Here is a 17,285-nt window from a genome sequence, read left to right on the forward strand (position 1 = left end):
ACACACCATTGTAAAGCCATTATACTCCAATAAAGATGTTTAAAAAAAATAAAAGTTTTTTTTCAAGAAAAATTCAAAACCAAGGCAAGAGAGTGTGTTTCATTTTACCATTCCTATTAGTGAGAGGAAGCCCTTTGGGTCGTAGCATGTGATGGATTATGTGATGGGCACCGACTGTCCTGTCTCCCATGTGGCCCCCAGGGTGTATGTGTGTCTGTGTGAGCACGCATGCCAGGAGGGGCTGCCTGCGGAAGCATCCCAGGGCTCACATCAGAGGAGGAGGTCCTTGAACCATGTGGACACAGCTAGATGTGAGAGCCTGAAACCGTGTGCAGTATGACCACAGGAGAGAAGGAACAATGTGCTGAAAACAGACTAAGGCCGAGTGGAAACACACAGAAGATATTCGCTGTGGTTGTTTGTGCTGGGCTATGAATAGTGCTTTCTGTCCTTACTTCCTAAAAATTTTATTTGGTGACAAGAGTAAAAAGAAGTGTGAATGGGAATGACTGTATCTGTGTCCATATGTATCTGCTGGAGTTTTATTGTGAGGCCCTGTGTGCATTTGGGTGGGGCCATTGTGTCATGAACGGCCATTGATAATTCTGTGTGTGAGGACCAGGGATGTCACTTCTCTGTGTGACGTCCCAAAGGCTCCAAGAAGCCTGAAACCTCAGAGGGTGCAAAATTACACACAACCACCAGATGGCGTCCAGGTGCAGCCTAAGGTTCAGCGCTGTGGGTTTGGGCCAGGCTGGGCTTTGTGTTCAGCCTCCGCGCCTGGCCCCTCCCATGGGGGGTGGGGAGCTAGCGCGTGTGCGCGCGCCTGTGGTGTGTGTGTTGTGGGGGGGGCAGGAAGGGACCGCCTGACGCCATGACCCCCTGGGCACAGCCCACACTCCATGCCCTGCAAATTCTGGCTCCCCTGGAATATGTGTGACAAGCTGGTGGCTGCATGTGTGTTAAGCAGATCCCATCCAGCCTCCCGCTCCCCAGACCCTCACCTTTCACTCCTGCCAGGCTGCCCCTCACCATGGTTTGTCCCTCCCTCCTTTACCCACACTGAGAATGTTCCCCTTGCCGAGAATGGTCTCCTTCCACCTCACCTCCTACCCATCCTTCAAAGACTTCTACCTAAGAGGACCTTCTCCGGGAAGCTCATTAGATCTCCCCAGATCAACCCCTTGGCCCTGCCACCCATTTTGCTCTTTCTCTAACCAGCCACTGCTCAGAACTGTCTGTCGGGCCCACACTGTTTAGCAACTGCCTGCTTGAGATAGTTCATTCCTGAATCTCCCCAGAGAGGTTGAGTCCTGCAAGGGCAGGTGGTGCCCAGCCCAGGGCCAGGTGCCCAGAGGAAGTGCCAGGTAAAAGCCAGATCATCAAGGGGCACATTTCCCTAACTTGCCTGCCCCATGGGGCCCCAGGAAGCTGGTGCCAAGGACAGACTGTTGTAGGACACCCTGCAAGCAGCCCCTGGGACACAGGACAAGTGACTTCAGCTGTGGCTGAGCCCTGGGGTGCTGAGGGGCAGAGGCAAAAAGTGGTAATGTGGAGGACAGTGGCTCCTGGGGCTGTTTTTAAGACCCAAATGTGGGCCATCTGCTTTCTAGGCAGGTACGGAAAGATGGCAGTATTCCTTGGCTGCAGCAGGAGGAACTACAGTTAGACTCTGGAAGAACTGGTCCTTGCTGCGACAAGGAGAGGCTCTGGTGTGAGGCATGAAAATTCTTGCCCTTGGAGCTAACAAGGGCCGCATCGCCATGTACGTTTGCATGGTTTTCTGTAGTTTCTGATGTGTCTGCTCTCCATGCGCTGACCCTGCGTCACACTTTGGCAAAGGGTTTACAGAGGTGCACAGCCACTCATGAACCTGAAGACAGTTAGGCAGAGATGCCCGGGGGCCGAGGGCAGAGCAAAGAGTCGGGCCTGAGAGGAAGGTGTGGCCTGGAAGGCGGGGCCACCGCCAGCCTCAGTCTGAACCTGGTGGGAGCGGTGAGGATCCCCTGAGGGATGGCTGCAGCAGCCCGCACAGGGTAGACGGAGGATGCTTCACAGATGTTTAAATTAAGCAAGTGCTTTGGTTAGAGGATAGGGCGGGCTCTTTGCTCCGTGGACTGGTGCCTGGGGAAGCACTCGGAGGGCTCCTTGGGGAGTGGCTGGGCTCCTGGGAAGCTGGAAGGGAGGACACTGCAGGGTGGGACCCCCTGCGAACTGCTGCCTTTTGGGCAGGACTCGGGCAGGCATCCTGCTGCTCCGGGCTGAAGGGAAAATGGAAAGAGGCCCCAAGGAGGCTGGGGACCCTGAGACAGAAACGCAGGAAGCCCGCCCTGAGGCTGAGGTCTCTCCAGCCCCCACCCCCACCCCGGGGGCTCCTCGGGCACCTGGGGGTTAGCACTTATTCCTGCTCACCCACCCACCCTCCTCAGCGCCTGGGCTGAAGACAGGTCCTGCCCCTCCCTGCACGTGCCGGACCCGCTGCCCCCCCAGGAGTTCTGTCCCAGTTCCTGGAGTGGCAGCTGGGCAGGTTACACACATTTAATTACTAGTAATTAAAAAACTGATTACTCCAAATGGTGCCTTCCTGAGGAGAGGCATGCCGTGCCTGTCCTCCTGGCCCACTGTGGACGCCATCCCTGGGGCATGGGCCAGGGACGTCCCACAGTCACCTCCTCTGTGTGGGAGGGGAAGGAGGGGTTCCCTTCCTGTGCAGAACAGCGCCCACCTTCTCCACCTGGCCTGCCCGGCGCCTGACATCACGCCATCTGAACATCACCTACTGAGTGAGTCACAAGTCTCCTTCTCCAAGTCCTCTTCTGAGCGCACACCCCGAGGGAGGAGACTAGCTCAAAGCACGGTACGTCAGAAGGAAGGCGCCTCCGTGGGGAGGCCCAGGGAAGACAGGGCTCTGGGCCCTAGGGAGGAGGCGGGAGGTGAACTCAGAGTGGGACGCAGGTGTGACAGAGCTGTCAGTTTCCTAACCGGCCTCCTGGAATTGACTTGCTTTATCATCATATGGCCGCCGTGCCATGGGTACCTGCTGTGTGACCATTCAGCCCAGGGCAGGAGGCGGAATGCAAGCGAACTGTGTACGAATGATGATGGATTGTAAAAGGGCTGCCGGGCAGGACGGAGGAAAGTGTTGGGGGTCCAGTTTAGCTAGGGCAGTTGGAGAAGGCATCTGTCTCCGTGGTGACACTGAGGGTGAGCTCAGGGAGACAGTGGGGGACGGTGGAAGGTGGGAAAAACTCTAGGGGCCACAGGAGCTGCTTGTGCAAAGGCTCTGGGGTCAGCGAGAGGTGGGGTGGGGTGGAGGGAGGCAGGGCTGAGGGGCTTCAGGAAGGCTGGGGTGGGGAATCAGCAGGGCCCCGGGATGCCATCCCAGTGAGTCCTTATTCCAGCAGCCCTGGGGAGTCTTGATGCGTGTGAAGGAGGGGGGCGCCTGACCTGACCTGTGGAGGATGCAGAGGAGGGAAGGAGGGGGGAGGGTGAAGGGGGATGGGAGAGCTATGGGGGCTGGTGGGGAGAGGTGACCTGGAGATGGGCCTCTAGGACCTGCTGATGGAGTGGTTACTGCCTGAGGAAGCAGTTCCCAGCCGCAGCAAGAGCCTTTGGAGGAGACCTCAGGGGACTCACTAGGATGCCCCGTGGTGGGGCCTGCAGAGAAGCCTGCAGGCTCTGAGGTGTCGCTGGGAAGAGAAGCAGGAGCCCAGAGCACTAGGGGTGCACCAGGAGTCTCCACCTCCCTGGCCAAGTGGGTTGGTGACAGCGGCCACGCAGCGAAGCTTTATGTGTGGCCTCACGTGGGAGATGCTGACACACTGCTGGGGCTCATCAATCAGGGGACCGTGATGCCGATTAGTCATTTACTAATAAGGAGTTTTGGGGAGCCTCCCCTGCCCTGCATCAGCCTCTCTGTGCCTGAGTATCTGCTTTTATCCTGGAAGGTGTCCCGGAGACGATCGCTCTGCCCCCTCCGCCTGGGCAGGTTCTCCTCACCCACAGAGAGGACGGAGCAGCTGCACACGCTCTGCTGGAGGTTCCTCCCGGCCCTGCCCCTGCCTCATTCCCACCTGAGCATCACTCTGGGGGCATCAGAGCCAGCCCTACACCTGCCCACACCTGCTCCACACCTGCCCACACCTGCCCACACCTGCCCCACACCTGCCCACACCTGCCCGACACCTGCCCACACCTGCCCAACACCTGCCCACACCTGCCCAACAACCTGCCCACACCTGCCCGACACCTGCCCACACCTGCCCACACCTGCCCCACACCTGCCCACACCTGCTCCACACCTGCCCACACCTGCCCGACACCTGCCCACACCTGCCCACACCTGCCCCACACCTGCCCCACACCTGCCCACACCTGCCCCACACCTGCCTACACCTGCCCACACCTGCCCACACCTGCCCCACACCTGCCCACACCTGCCAGGCCTTCCTGGCCCCACTGGGAGAGGAGGCCCAACAGGAAGTATGAGGAGGCAGGCAGACAGGTGCAACCGAGGATTTGGGGTGCGAGGGTGCACAGGGTCTGACTCCAGGGTGGGGTGGTGGTTGGTGGTGGAGAAGCCAATGGGTCCTGGGAGCAGGTGGGAGGGCTTCCTGGAGGAGGAGAAGGGCAGAGAGCAGAGTCTGACCCTCCTGGGCTCACCTGTACCTGTTGCTGCCTGGCCTGCCAGGGCAAGCATTGGTCCCAGAGCCTCAGATTAGGGCTCAGTCCACCCTCCCTGAGGGCTCCATTTGTTCTTTCTTCCGGCTGATTCTAACTCTCCCCGCTCAAATAGGGGCCAGTGAGGTGGCTGAGGGGTGCCCAGGAGAGAGGTTGCGGGCCTGGCATGTGTGTGGAGGGGGTGCCCGAGGTTGGCTCGGGTGCTTCTCTCCCAGCCTGGCCTCCAGGCCTGCCCATCCCTGCCCGCTTGCCCAGCGCCCTGGACCCCCAGTTCCTTGCTCTGCCTCCATCTACCTCTACCTTTTGCTTGGGCTGTTCTTTCTTGATCCCCTTTTCTCTCCTTCTTTGAACAGCTTTGCAGAAGGAGCACAGAAATCAGCTGCCATTTAACCCCTCTTAGCCTCAGTTTCCTCCTCTGCTAGACAGGGTCACACGTCCTTCACCTGGGTGATGTGAAACTCAGATCACACACACACACACACACACACACACGTGGGACCCCCAAATCGTCCAGAGCCGTCTTTCCTCCCACTAGGGTGTGTCCTCCCAACTTGCTCCCCACAGATGCGGAGCCCTGTCCACACGCACAGCAGGGGCCTGTACAACAGGCCCATCTCACTCTATAGCCCCCCATGCCTCCCATCACGAAGGCCATCTCCTTCCCCTTTTCCCTCTGCCTGGATCTGCAGCTCAAGGGACAGGACTGGGGCCTTTGAAATTCTGGGGCGGAATTCCTTTGTGGATTTGCTCAGCATCCAAAACAATCCAGGACCCCAGGACCGGTCCCCAGCTCCCTCGTTCTTCATTTCTTTCTCACCCCTCCTTCCTTTCCTTCTCTTCTTCAAGGAAGCTTTATTATCCCACATACTAATATGAGGCACAGGCCCACCCTCCGCTCCAGGAAGCCGGAGGGGAGTCACCCAGGGCGGCTCTCGGGTGGTACAGCCCTGAGAGCCACTGTCCCTGAGAGGAGGGGCCTGGGCGGGGAGAAGCTGCAGTCGGATGAACCCCCAACCCCAGCCCCTGCCCCCTGACAGTGCTGGCCGCGCTGCCCCACACACCCCTCCCCCGGTGGACGAGCAAGGAAATAACAAGGTTGGGGAAAAGCTCCGTGCCATGGTGGGTGACAGGCAGGAGGGAAAGGCCGGACACGGTCAGAGGGTACCTCACTTCATGGAAACCACGTCACAAAACACCAAGACAAGGGGCGGGGGTCTGCGTGATTCCATTTCCTAAGATGACTCCTGCCCTCTCTCCCTGAACCCGAATCAAGGACGGGGTCTGTCCTGTCCTTGCCCCGAGGGGTCTAACGGGGCAAACCCGCAGAGACAGAAAACGGCAGGGGGGGGGGGTGGTTGGGGGGGGGCTGCCGGGAGGGGGAGGGGAGGCGCGGCCCAGAGAGAAGAGAGGAGGTGGAGGTGGGTGGGGAGAAGCCAGGAGGGACCAGGGTGAGGCAGCCCTGGGTGTCAAGGCCAGGGGAGGGGGCTTGGTCGCTGTGACTGGGTTTGTAGGGCCACTCCCGCAGCCTCCGTGAGGAGGGGCCCAGAGAGGTCCTGAAGTCGGGGGTGGGGCTGGGCAGTGAGATGTAGGAGAGGAGCATGCTGGGATTGAGTTAGAACAAGACTTGAGAGAATTCAGCGTCCGGCTGGGTGGACGGGGGCCGTTAGCAACCAGGACCAGGCACATGACGGGCAGAACTGTGTTCCCACCCTGACAAACGCCTGCAGCTGCACCACTGTATGGGCAGGGACCATGCCGTCCACATAATCGTGACCATTCCGGAAACTTCTCAACCCAGGAAGAGAGAGTTGCAAGTAACTTTGCGGTTTGTGCCAGGAACTTCCTGAAAAATCCACGTTTGTAAGTAGTAAACCCCTCAAGCTCCCTTTCTTGGGACAATACATCACTCACCTGGGCAAACCTGCTCGCCTGCCTGTGAGTGGCTGTTCCCTCATCCTCACCTGCTGAAAACCCTCCCCTGGCGGAAGGCGTCATATTGATTAGTGCGATTTATCTTGCAAACCAGCGGCAGTTCCAAGCCGTCATACCAAGGGGCTGGCAAGGACTGGCTCCTTGACTCAACTTCAGCCAAGCGCCTCTAAGACCACTAGGCACCCTTGGTGTTTGTCCTTATGAGGCCTCATGACCCAATTTTAGCAAGAATCCTGTCAGGTCAGTTTAGAGAGAATTCCCCACCCTCGTATCTGACCAAATTCCTCATTTCCCCCACCCTCCAGGTGATGTCTGACCGCCCTGGCCTGCCTGCATCAAGAGCCCTGTCAAGTAGGAATCCCCCTTAACCCTGCCAGTCTCCCCCTTAGGAATTTTCCATCCACTGCCCCCATCCCCCGACCCTTGTCCTTGGCTATAACCACCCCCCTGCCCTACTGTATTTGGAACTGAGCCCAGTTCTCAACTGAGGTCTCTTGTCTCCTACTGCAACAGTCCCTGAATAAAATCTGTTTTTACTGCTTTAACCACTGTCTGGCTCTGGTTGTATTTTGACAACCCTCCCCAATCCCAATCAGGTAAGGATTAATCTTCAGCCAGACCCCCAACCTTACAAATACTTCCCCCTTCTGAGACAGCACTGAGACCGCCAAGATGGTGGGCGACGGACTTGGCATTGCTTGATCAGTGGGTTATTTTGCTGGTCTTTTCAGGGAGACAGGCTGAAATCAGATGGCTTTTCAAGGATTCTTTGATCTCTCAGAGTCTAGAAGATTTGAAATGTCTGGTTCTGGGATTGTGGGCTTTTCTCATCCAAGACCCTAGGATTCTGGGATCCCCATTCCCAGGGTTCATGCTGTGTCTGACCTGAGTCCTGCAGGTCACCCAGGGGTAGGAGGATGGGTCAGGATTCTACCCCGGCAAGCTGCAGGCCTGGTCTTTGATTTACCACCTCCTCCAGGGAGCCCCCACCCAGAGGGCTTCTCCCTTCAAGGTGACCTGAGTCTTCCTATCGGTGGTCACATCCTTACCCATTTCCCCCCTTCTTCCTTCAAGGTTTTATTTTTGGCCAGGTAATTAGCATAGCTCTCTCATTAATTTTATATTTGAAAAAGAAAAGGTGGGCTTCCCTGGTGGCGCAGTGGTTGGGAGTCCGCCTGCCGATGCAGGGGGTGCGGGTTCGTGCCCTGGTCCGGGAGGATCCCACGTGCCGCGGAGCGGCTGGGCCCGTGAGCCGTGGCCGCTGAGCCTGCGCGTCTGCAGCCTGTGCTCCGCAACGGGAGAGGCCACAGCGGTGAGAGGCCCGCGAACCGCAAAAAAAAAAAAAGAAAAGGTGATGGTGGGGGAGAGAGGGGGTTGGGAGGGAGGGGCTTGCACATGCCAATAACTGTCTTGACAGCCGGAGATCCTGGTGCAATGAAAGTCTACTTTAAGTGGCCCAATTAGCATAAGAAACAGCTCCCCAAAAGTTCTGAAGGCATCATGTTGATTAATGCAATTTATCTTGCAAACCAGTGGCAGACAGCTGAATCGCTGCTGACGATTTGTTTTTAAAGAAATTTATTTATTTATTTATTTTTGGTTGCATTGGGTCTTCATTGCTGCACACAGGCTTTCTCTAGTTGCAGCGAGTGGGGGCTGCTCTTCATTGCGGTGCGCCGACTCCTCCTTGAGGAGGCTTCTCTTCTTGTGGAGCACGGGTTCTAGGCGCGCAGGCTTCAGTAGTTGAGGCTCACGGGCTCTAGAGCGCAGGCTCAGTAGTTGTGGCGCACGGGCTTAGTTGCTCCGCGGCATGTGGGATCTTCCCAGACCAGGGCTCGAACCCGTGTCCCCTGCATTGGCAAGTGGATTCTTACCCACTGTGCCACCAGGGAAGTCCTAAGGATTATTAGGACATGCGGCCTCCTCTCCAAGAAACGACACCTCTCCCCTCTCCACCTGCCTGTGCCACCAGCCCAGTAGATCCCCACGTGGCCCCACCTGCCCCAAACCTCCTGCCCAGGTCTCCAAAGGGTCTCCTGCGTCCTCACTGCCTGGTTGCCGAAATGGGTTGCCTGTGATACGAAGGGGCTGGTTTTACCCTGAGATTGAGCAGGTGTCTAGAAAAAGCTCTTTCAAGAAGACCTTTTCACTGCTCAGGTGAAGCTCCAGGTGGCCACAGGAGTGGCCAGCAGGTGAAGTCAGGATAGTGAAAACTGGACATACAACAAGGCTCTAAATGCTCAGCCAATGGTGCAGTTTGAACAAGGGGTGTGTGTTGTGGGATGCTTCCAGCAACCCTCCCTTCTAGCTCAAACGTCTAGCTGTGAACTGTGATCCTGGGTTCCACACCGGGGTCCTGGTAGCTGGAAGTGTAGGAGCCAGGCGAAGGCAAGGCCAGGGCAAGAACACCAAAGCAAGCCACCAGACAGAGTGACCGTGACGGCTGCCAGTTCTGAGTGTTCATGTAGTTCCAGGACCATCCTCAGAGCTTACACACACCACTCCACCCATCCTCCACATCACCTCCTGCCCATTCTACAGAACAGAAATGTATCCGGTGTGGAGCCCAGGGAGTCTGGCCCCTGAGCTGGTGCACCCTTGGTTGCCCTTCTCAGCAGCCAAATTCAGGTCAGAATCTGGGAGTTGGATCAGCGGTGGGGGAGGGTGGGGAACTGGCTCAGATGATGGAAGCTGCCACTTGGAGCCTCAGGTAGGCAAGACTCCTGGGAGTGGGTGCGGGACTCAGCCAGCCGAGGGCAGGCAGCTGGGAATGCAGGGAAGACAGAGGCTATGGCGCAGAGGTTGGGCTGGGCAGAACAACGCCGTTGGTGTGACTCTGTGCCAGGGCCGGGGATTACAAGAAGGCATCAGGAAGGACCCTTTCTCAAGGGGCTAAGGGGCCAGAGGTAAACTTGATTGGAAATATGGTTTTACAGATAGAGTGGAACTCCCAGGGGGCCAGATTGAGCAGTCCCAGGGGACAGCGGTGGAGCAGTGAGGTTGGCTTCTGGGGAAGGGTCTGAGGTGATGGGGTGTGGACCTGGGAGAACCGAAAGGGCTTGGAGCTGGCTGGCAGCAATGGGGTAGGGGCGAAGGACCACTGGGATGGGTCAGCAGCAGGGGGGACCAGGAGCCACCCAAGGGTTCTCAAAGGCTTGATAGCAGCGATGCCTTTGACAGTAATAAGGACGTCAGGAGGGTGGGTGATGGGGGATCGCGGAGGATGGGGACGTGATGAGCTTGCATTTAACGATGCTAAGGCTCCAGGGGCAGATGTCAGATGGACCCGTGGGGTGGTGGAGCCTGCTCCTTCCTTAGGATGGTGATTGGAACCAGGGGTGTGGGTTTGGAATTTTATTTCTTTTAAGACTTAGACTCTTAGGGGAGGACCTGAACTTTGCTGAGCACCTACTGTGTTCCAGGCAGGGCACCAGGAGCTCACTTCCCCTCCCAACAGCTGTAGGAGGAAGTGGTACTATTGTCCCATTTTACAGACAGTCAAACTGAGTCTAGGTGAGTAGTCTACCAAGGTCACTCCAAGTAAGGGAGAACAAATCTAATCTTGCCAGATGCAGCTTGGCTCCAAGTTCACCGCAGGGGAAATGGGGTGCAGAATGAGGGGTGGATGCATCAGGCTGGAGGGGGTGCAGGGGACCTGGACAGTTCCATCCTCATCTGGGGGAGCTTCGAGACACCTCCATGAGGATGTTTCTTCCATGGGCCCATGAGTGGCTATACACAATGTAAACTGGAAAACATCCTGGTGCCCATGAGTAGGTAAAAATTCACCTATTCTCTCAGCAAACGCCTGGGCTGTTTTGAGCCAGGTTCTGAGACTGGAGGCTGCAGGAACCTTTTGGCTTCTGCATCCCTGACTCCTCACCCTGTGGCCTGCGGGGGGCTTGTGATGGTGGCGCTTTACAGCATGAGCCGAAGCCCAGGCCTGGGGCTCCGGTGGGAGAGGGCCTACTCAGGCCTTCCCCTCAGTCCACCGACTCTGTCTCCTTCAGCTACAGGTGCCCGGCTCAGCACAGGGCCTGGTCCCAGGGCCTCTCTGGAAATGTTGCCACGGGTGTGCTGAGACTCCTTATTTTCTGATTCAGGTGGCATCCCCGTGGGCCAGGAGAACACCCTCACCTTCTCGTTTTCTATCGAGGAGCACAGACCTGCGGGCAAAACCACCTTGGGGCCATCCTGGCCACTGTTCAGTCTTTGCTTTTTAATAGAAAAATACAGTGTGGCACTCACCCACTTTACAAATGAAAAACAGGGAACAGAAAACCTGATTTAATAAAGACACCAAATAATAAAATATTCTTCTGTTCTGCGTTATGGTAAGTGAAAGGAGAGTGACAAAAGGGTAGGGAGGCAGCAAAGAGAAAGGGGTGGCGGAGAGCGTGTAGAGCAGGGGCCCAGAGAGAGGCTCAAACAGAGAGATGGACATGGAAGGAGGCACGGGAAGGACAGAGGTGCAGAGAGAGAAGGGAGTGGAGGAGACCGAGCCCAGACCTAGGCACACGGGGGAACCCCAGTGTCTGGAGGGGCCCCACCGATGAGGGCCCCTGAGGCCCAGGAATGGCTGTGCATTTCATGCCTGTTCCACCCGAATCCTCTCCATGGTCCTGAAAGGCATCATTCTAGGAGAGAAGCGTTGAGGCCCGGAGCTTTGGCAACTCTCTCAAGCCTCCGGCTAAGCCACGTTCTGACCTTGGTCTCGCTGACCCTGATCCAGATCTCTCCACCGGCCGGTGGCCCAGCTCGTGCCAGGCTCTCTGGGTCACCCGTGTGCTTTTGTGGTCCAACGTCTTTTTGGCCTGAAATGCCCAAGGGGCCCACGGAGGTTTGTGCAAGGCCCAGCGGGAGCCTTAGGCGAGGGTGTGGAGGTGTCAGAGGCAGTTTCCAGAGGAGCTGAGGTCTGAGCTTGGGGCCTGCAGGCAGCTGAAGGTCCGAGGGCATCCAGGGGAGGGAACAGCGAGTGAAAGGGTGAGGAGGGTGAAAGTGTGGGCTACGTGGCTGGAGCAGGACTGGTGAGGGCAGAGGCAGGACAAGGCGAGCTTGGCAGGGAGACCGGCCCCCCAAAACTATCCTTGTCTGTGCTCTCCTGAGCCCAGGTGTACTTTACATCTGGCTGTGAATCTTGGCTGGACCACACAGGTGCAGGGCGGAGGTGGGGGGCAGGCCCTCCCTCCAGGGCTGACCCACGTGCTTGTAGGCTGTGCCCAGTCAGCTCCTGGTTGCCTGGTAGACCACAGGCTCCAGGAGTGCACACGGTGTGCCTGACTTGTTCCCTGTGGCCTGACACATAATAGAAACTCAATAAAGACCTGTGAGGGAGTGAAGGGACGGTGAGCCTCAAGGAGAAAGATAAAGGTCAGGTACACTGGAGCCTTGGCCCATGTGGGAGGCTCTCAGGGGTGCCTGGGGAAGGGCTGATCAGTGGCCGTTTCTGAGCCTGGGGCTAAGCAGCCCTGGGCCGTCTGGACCCCAGTGCAGCCATCAGTCATTGCCTTTGAGGCTGGAGCTGCCTGCTACACTCGCTCAGGTCTGCCCAGTGCCCCGTCTCCACTCTCCAGCCACCGCCACCTGGGCCCTCACCATCTGATCCAGGGATGGAGCCCCAGGGACACCAGAGACCTGAGGGCTTCAGGTTAGCGCCATGTCATCACTGCTGGGCCAGGCACCTCACCCCAGCACCAGCGCCACCAGCTGCAGAATAACCAGCCTGCACTGAGCAGAGTCCAGACTTCCTTCTGTGGAGCCCTTCGAGTGGAGAAACCCCCAAGTGGTCTCTTGTTGATAACACTGTGAGTGAGATCTCACTGTGTACTAAGCCCCACTCAAGGCTGGGACTACTGATGGCATCCCCGTTGGACAGATGAAGAAACTGAGGCCCAGGCAGGTGAAATCACTTGCCAAAAGATATGCAGCTGGTCAGGGTGGAGGCTGTCTGGAGGCGGCAGCCCAGCTCCAGCTCGTGCTCTTAATGACCACGATGTCCTTCCAGAGGAGGGAAGGTTCCCTGCTGGCTTGATGTCTGGGTTCTGGCCAGATCTGTGGGTAAGTTCTGGGGGAGTACCAGCAGGAGGGCGTGGGAACCGCCTGGGCTTTGCAGCCAGATGGGCTGGAGTTGACACTCAGCTCCAATCCATGGGTCTCCGTGGGTCATCGCAGGTGAGAATGTTACCGCCTTCCTCGTGGCGGGGTGAGGCTCCGTGAGGGCACACGCAGGCTGGCGCGTCGCAGGGGCTCACTCAATTCCAGCTATTATTAGCAGCCCTCACAGCGCCCCCAGCAATGCTGGGCACAGACCAGGCCTTGAAAAATTCAGCTTGAGAAGGCCGTCCGTATAGGACAATGGCTGTCGTTTGTACAGGAGCGTTTGCGTTTCCACAAGAGCGTTGATCTTTGGAAGTGTTGCACTCCTGCCCTGGAGTTGGCTCAGCAAACTCATCTACCCAAAGGGCAGGAACTCGCCTTGGGCTATTGGGTTAAGGGATGCACCAGACCTGAAATGGCTCAATGGGGTTTCGGGGAACTCTACCCCCTCACCCCACTGCAGCTGCCCCAGTGGCTCGGGCTCATCCAGAGACGCAGGCAGAGCTCTGAGGTCTGGCAAACACCGGAAAGGCAGGCCGCCCATTAGCGAAGTTATTTAGACTCTTGTTAATGACTTCGGAGGACGGCACTCCTCCTGGATGTGCAAATCAAGCCCTGGGGGCTAACAAAATTAGCCTGCTTAGTTTACAGTTGCTCCCCTACTCGGCTCGGAGGTGTGGCCTGGAGCGGTGGCTGGGCCCCACCCGCAGGTAGACCCCTTTGCGGCAAGTGGGGAGGCGAGCGGGAGGCGGGCTCGCCCCGTGGCTCCCCTCAGCTCCGCGCTCTATTCCGGCCTTTTTTCTTCCTGAGGGGTCACTCCTGCTCATCAAGGACATTTTAAGTGGCTTTTAAAGACTTTGCTCGTGTCTTGACGTTAAGGCTCCCCTCGGAGATGCCCGGCCGGGGAGCAACCTGGCACATTAGAGCTGCTCTAGTGGCAGCCCCTGCCAGGGAGGGCTGGGGAGGGGGCCAGGGAGAGTGGGGAGGATTCCTTCCCTTCGCCTCTGAGACACCTGCCGGGGAGGACAGGTGAGGGGAGGACCAGGGGAACTTCAGAGGGTGGACTGCGTGCACCCCGACGTCCGGGGGCACAAAGGCCAGGCCCGGCCATGATGCTGCAGGAGCGGAAGCCAGAGGATCAGAGAAGCCCCGCGGTCAGACTCCCACCTGGGCCCGCGGTCTGACAAAAGACGGCAAAGGCAAAGACTCTGTGTTTCAGGTGGGCCTGACGGGCAGTGTCTCTCCGTCCTGGTGAAAGGAGCGAGGAGCTTAAGGCAGCGCTGAGCCAGGAGGCTCCGAGGAGGGACAGAGGCCTGGCCACACCCCTTCTGGCCCTCCCCGCCACCTTAAGCCCCAGGACCAGGAAAGGTCTTCACTTCAGAGTCCGAGGAGCGGCTCCTTGGGCCAGACGACCCCCTTGCATTCCAGCCCCGAGGTTTGTTTGTTCCAGCCCTGCTCCTCGTCCTCACACCAAATGGCATTTAAATGTTAATCAAGTCAGGGTTGCCGCTGCTTCATTCCCCTATGGCAGCCCAAGGTCGAGGCCAAGCCTGAGAGGCAGCCCCCCCACCCACCTGGGCTGGGATTGGCAATTCCACGGGTCCTTCACCCAGGACCTGGGGCCGGCCAGACTCCGGGCTTTCAGGAAGGAGCAGGGCAAGGAGGGGTGCGGTCAGGGATCAGGTACAGACCGCCCTGCTGGGCACTCTGCTGCCAGGACACAGGGAGGACCGCGGGGCTGCCACAGCCCGGAGTGAACTCACCCTGGACTTCTCTGAGGGTCCCATATCCCTGCTTTCCTCTTCAGCCCTCCCTGAGTTCTCTGAACCTCGCTCCCCATCCCTTGTCTCCCGCAGCCTTTCCCCTCCATCTCTTGTCCATAACCTCCTGGCTCTCCGTTTGCCTGCCTCCCCAGGCCCTCCTGTCTCATTCCGACAGATCTCTCTGCGTGTGCACACACTGGCTCAGGGCTCAGGAGCGGTCTGGGCAGCCTCCCTGTCTGGACGATGGAGTTGACATTTGCACATGGTCCGTCCCCCAGGAGATGGAGAGCCTGGCACACAGTAGGTGCCCTCTAGACTCCGCTGGTTTCTTCCTCCATCTTCTCTTCTGATTCTCTCTGAAACTGCGTCCTTCCTTTTTTGTCGTCTAGGCACACACCCTGCACAAGGTGGAATCCCACCTCTCCAGCGCTGGCTGGAGGCCACGGGAGCAGAGATGCCCACTGGGTACAGGTGCCGTGGGGCCTTCAAGGAGGGCCCTGGACCTGCGTTTGGAGGGGTGTGCATGTGCTCGTGGGAAGAGGCTGCAGGGCTGGGTGAGGTTGGGAGATGCTGAGCATTGCTTTTGTGCCTCGAAAAAGCCATTAGGAGCCTCACGACAAAGGAAGGGAACTTCCTACCCAGGCAATATTTCCATGTACAGAAATTTATCACCTCCCAGGACACAGACAAGAAATAGGAAAGGAGGAAACATTTTCCCAGGTATCTAAAATCAACATAAAGAAAATAAGTTACAGGTTATGAAAAAAGAAAAGAAGTACAAACATTTTTCATACTGTAGATTTTTCTCAGGCCTTCTCTTAGAGCTTTATAACTCTTACTTTAGGCAGAATCTTAACATACAAGAGCTCTCAGCATACAAGAGGCTGGAATTAAGACTTATGAGGGGCTGCAGGTGTTACCCGAGAGTAACCTAGTAGAAGTGGGAACTGTCAGCTGTCAAGCACCTTATAGGGAGAAGGATGTGATCTGGATTATCTTTAGTTATTCAAAGCAAGTTCCTTACAGAGGCTTCTAGATAATGGAGTTTGGGGCCCTAAAGCTGTCTCTGGCAACATCCCCTGAATGGTGCCCTGCCCCCTCCCGCCGCTGGGCACTTCGCTGGCCCCCTAGCCTCATGCTCAGCACCCTCCCCATTCTCTTTTCTTCTCCACTTGGTCCCCCATCTGTCTATACTGGGGACGGTCAGGGTGGGGACCACGTCTGTCACTGTGTCTCTAGGAACACACCACTCTAAAACCTAGGCCCCTCTGGGTGAGGAGACTGAAGAAAGGGGATAAACAGAGCAGCCTCCTTGCCCCGTGGAGGTTCCTTTGCTTTGCGAAATTCTCCACAGAGGGTGGGTGGAACCCTTCCCGACCACCCCTCTCCCACCCCATCGGGGGCAGAAACCCTCATCCGAAGGGGTAGCATGTCCCCCACCCTCTGACTGAGGTTGAGAGCCAAGGACTGGGGAGGGGTCTTGAGCAAGCAGAGGAGAGAGGATTCCTTCACTTTCCCTGCAGGGGGATAGGACACACTGCAAACTAAGTCAATGGCAGAGCACCAGATTAACGCTTGAAAAATGGCATTTCATGGGGACAATAGTAGAATCCCACTGAGGGTCCAGGTGGTCAACTGCGTGATCAGGAACGAGGGCTCCCTCTTGAAAGTCATCTGTGTGAACATGACAAGGGGGTTTCAGTCGGAATTTAGAGAGAAGCAGGCTTTAGCTCAGCCTAAGGTAGAACTTTCTAACCCTTAAAACTGTCTGGGGCTTCCCTGGTGGCGCAGTGGTTAAGAATCCGCCTGCCAATGCAGGGGACACGGGTTTGAGCCCTGGTCCGGGAAGATGCCACATGCCGCGGAGCAACTAAGCCCGTGCGCCACAACTACTGAGCCTGTGCTTTATAGCCTGCGAGCCGCAACTACTGAAGCCCGTACACCTAGAGCCTGTGCTCCGCAACAAGAGAAGCCACTGCAATGGGAAGCCCACACACCGCAACAAAAAGTAGCCCCCACTCGCCGCAACTAGAGAAAGCCCGCGTGCAGCAACCAAGACCCAACACAGCCAAAAAAAAAATAAATTAAAACAAAAAAAACAAAAAAAATACCTGTCTGACCATGGAATAGAACATCTTGAAAAGGCCATATGCTCCTGGTCACTGGAAATGTTTGAGAAGGAGAGGACTCGGGCGGGCAATAACTATCACCGTGTTCGCTAGTTCTTAGTCCTGTGAAGACCCTGCCGAGGGGGGTGGTCTCTGTTCTCCCCACACCAGATCTCGAGGTGTTCATCAGAATAGGACTTTGGCTGGAACAGCGGTGGGTGGACCCAGAAGACCCCTTATAGTGCAGAGTAGCACCTAGCCAAGCCTTTATATTATCCTGGTTATTAAGCACATCCACAATGATGCCCAAGTCGTGCCCAGATGTCAGCTTTGCTGTGTTCCAGGCCCTCTGCTTCTGACTTCTACCTGCTAGCTCAAAACCCCACCCAAGTCTCGCAGGATAGGTCCCTATCCCCTTTTTTGCAAACAATGATGAACTGAGGCTCAGAGGTGGGTAGCTCATGTGGAGGTGGCTGAAGTCTGTCCCATCCCATCTTCCCTGCACTCTTGTCTGGGGCCCTTGCTTGGTCCACTCCTGGCTCAGAGGTACCTGAAGCTCGGCTCCCATGGAGATGGAGCCAGTTGAGGAGGCATCAATATTTCCAATGGAAGACCAGGAGGCTGAGCATCCTTGGGGTCCCAGAACACCTGGGCTGGAATCCGAAACCCGCCTACTTCACATGGCCCGGGGCCTCCCTGTCTGGGA

General features: G+C 57.2%; 1 protein-coding gene across 13 annotated transcripts in view; it reads right to left on the reverse strand.

Annotated features, from left to right (window-relative positions):
- The window catches only part of CELF4 (CUGBP Elav-like family member 4), a 300,157-nt gene that overhangs the window by 93,525 nt on the left and 189,347 nt on the right, over nt 1–17,285 (reverse strand). The window lies entirely within an intron of this gene.

The sequence above is a fragment of the Physeter macrocephalus genome, chromosome 19, assembly GCF_002837175.3.
Source record: "Physeter macrocephalus isolate SW-GA chromosome 19, ASM283717v5, whole genome shotgun sequence".
Classification (NCBI taxonomy): domain Eukaryota; kingdom Metazoa; phylum Chordata; class Mammalia; order Artiodactyla; family Physeteridae; genus Physeter; species Physeter macrocephalus.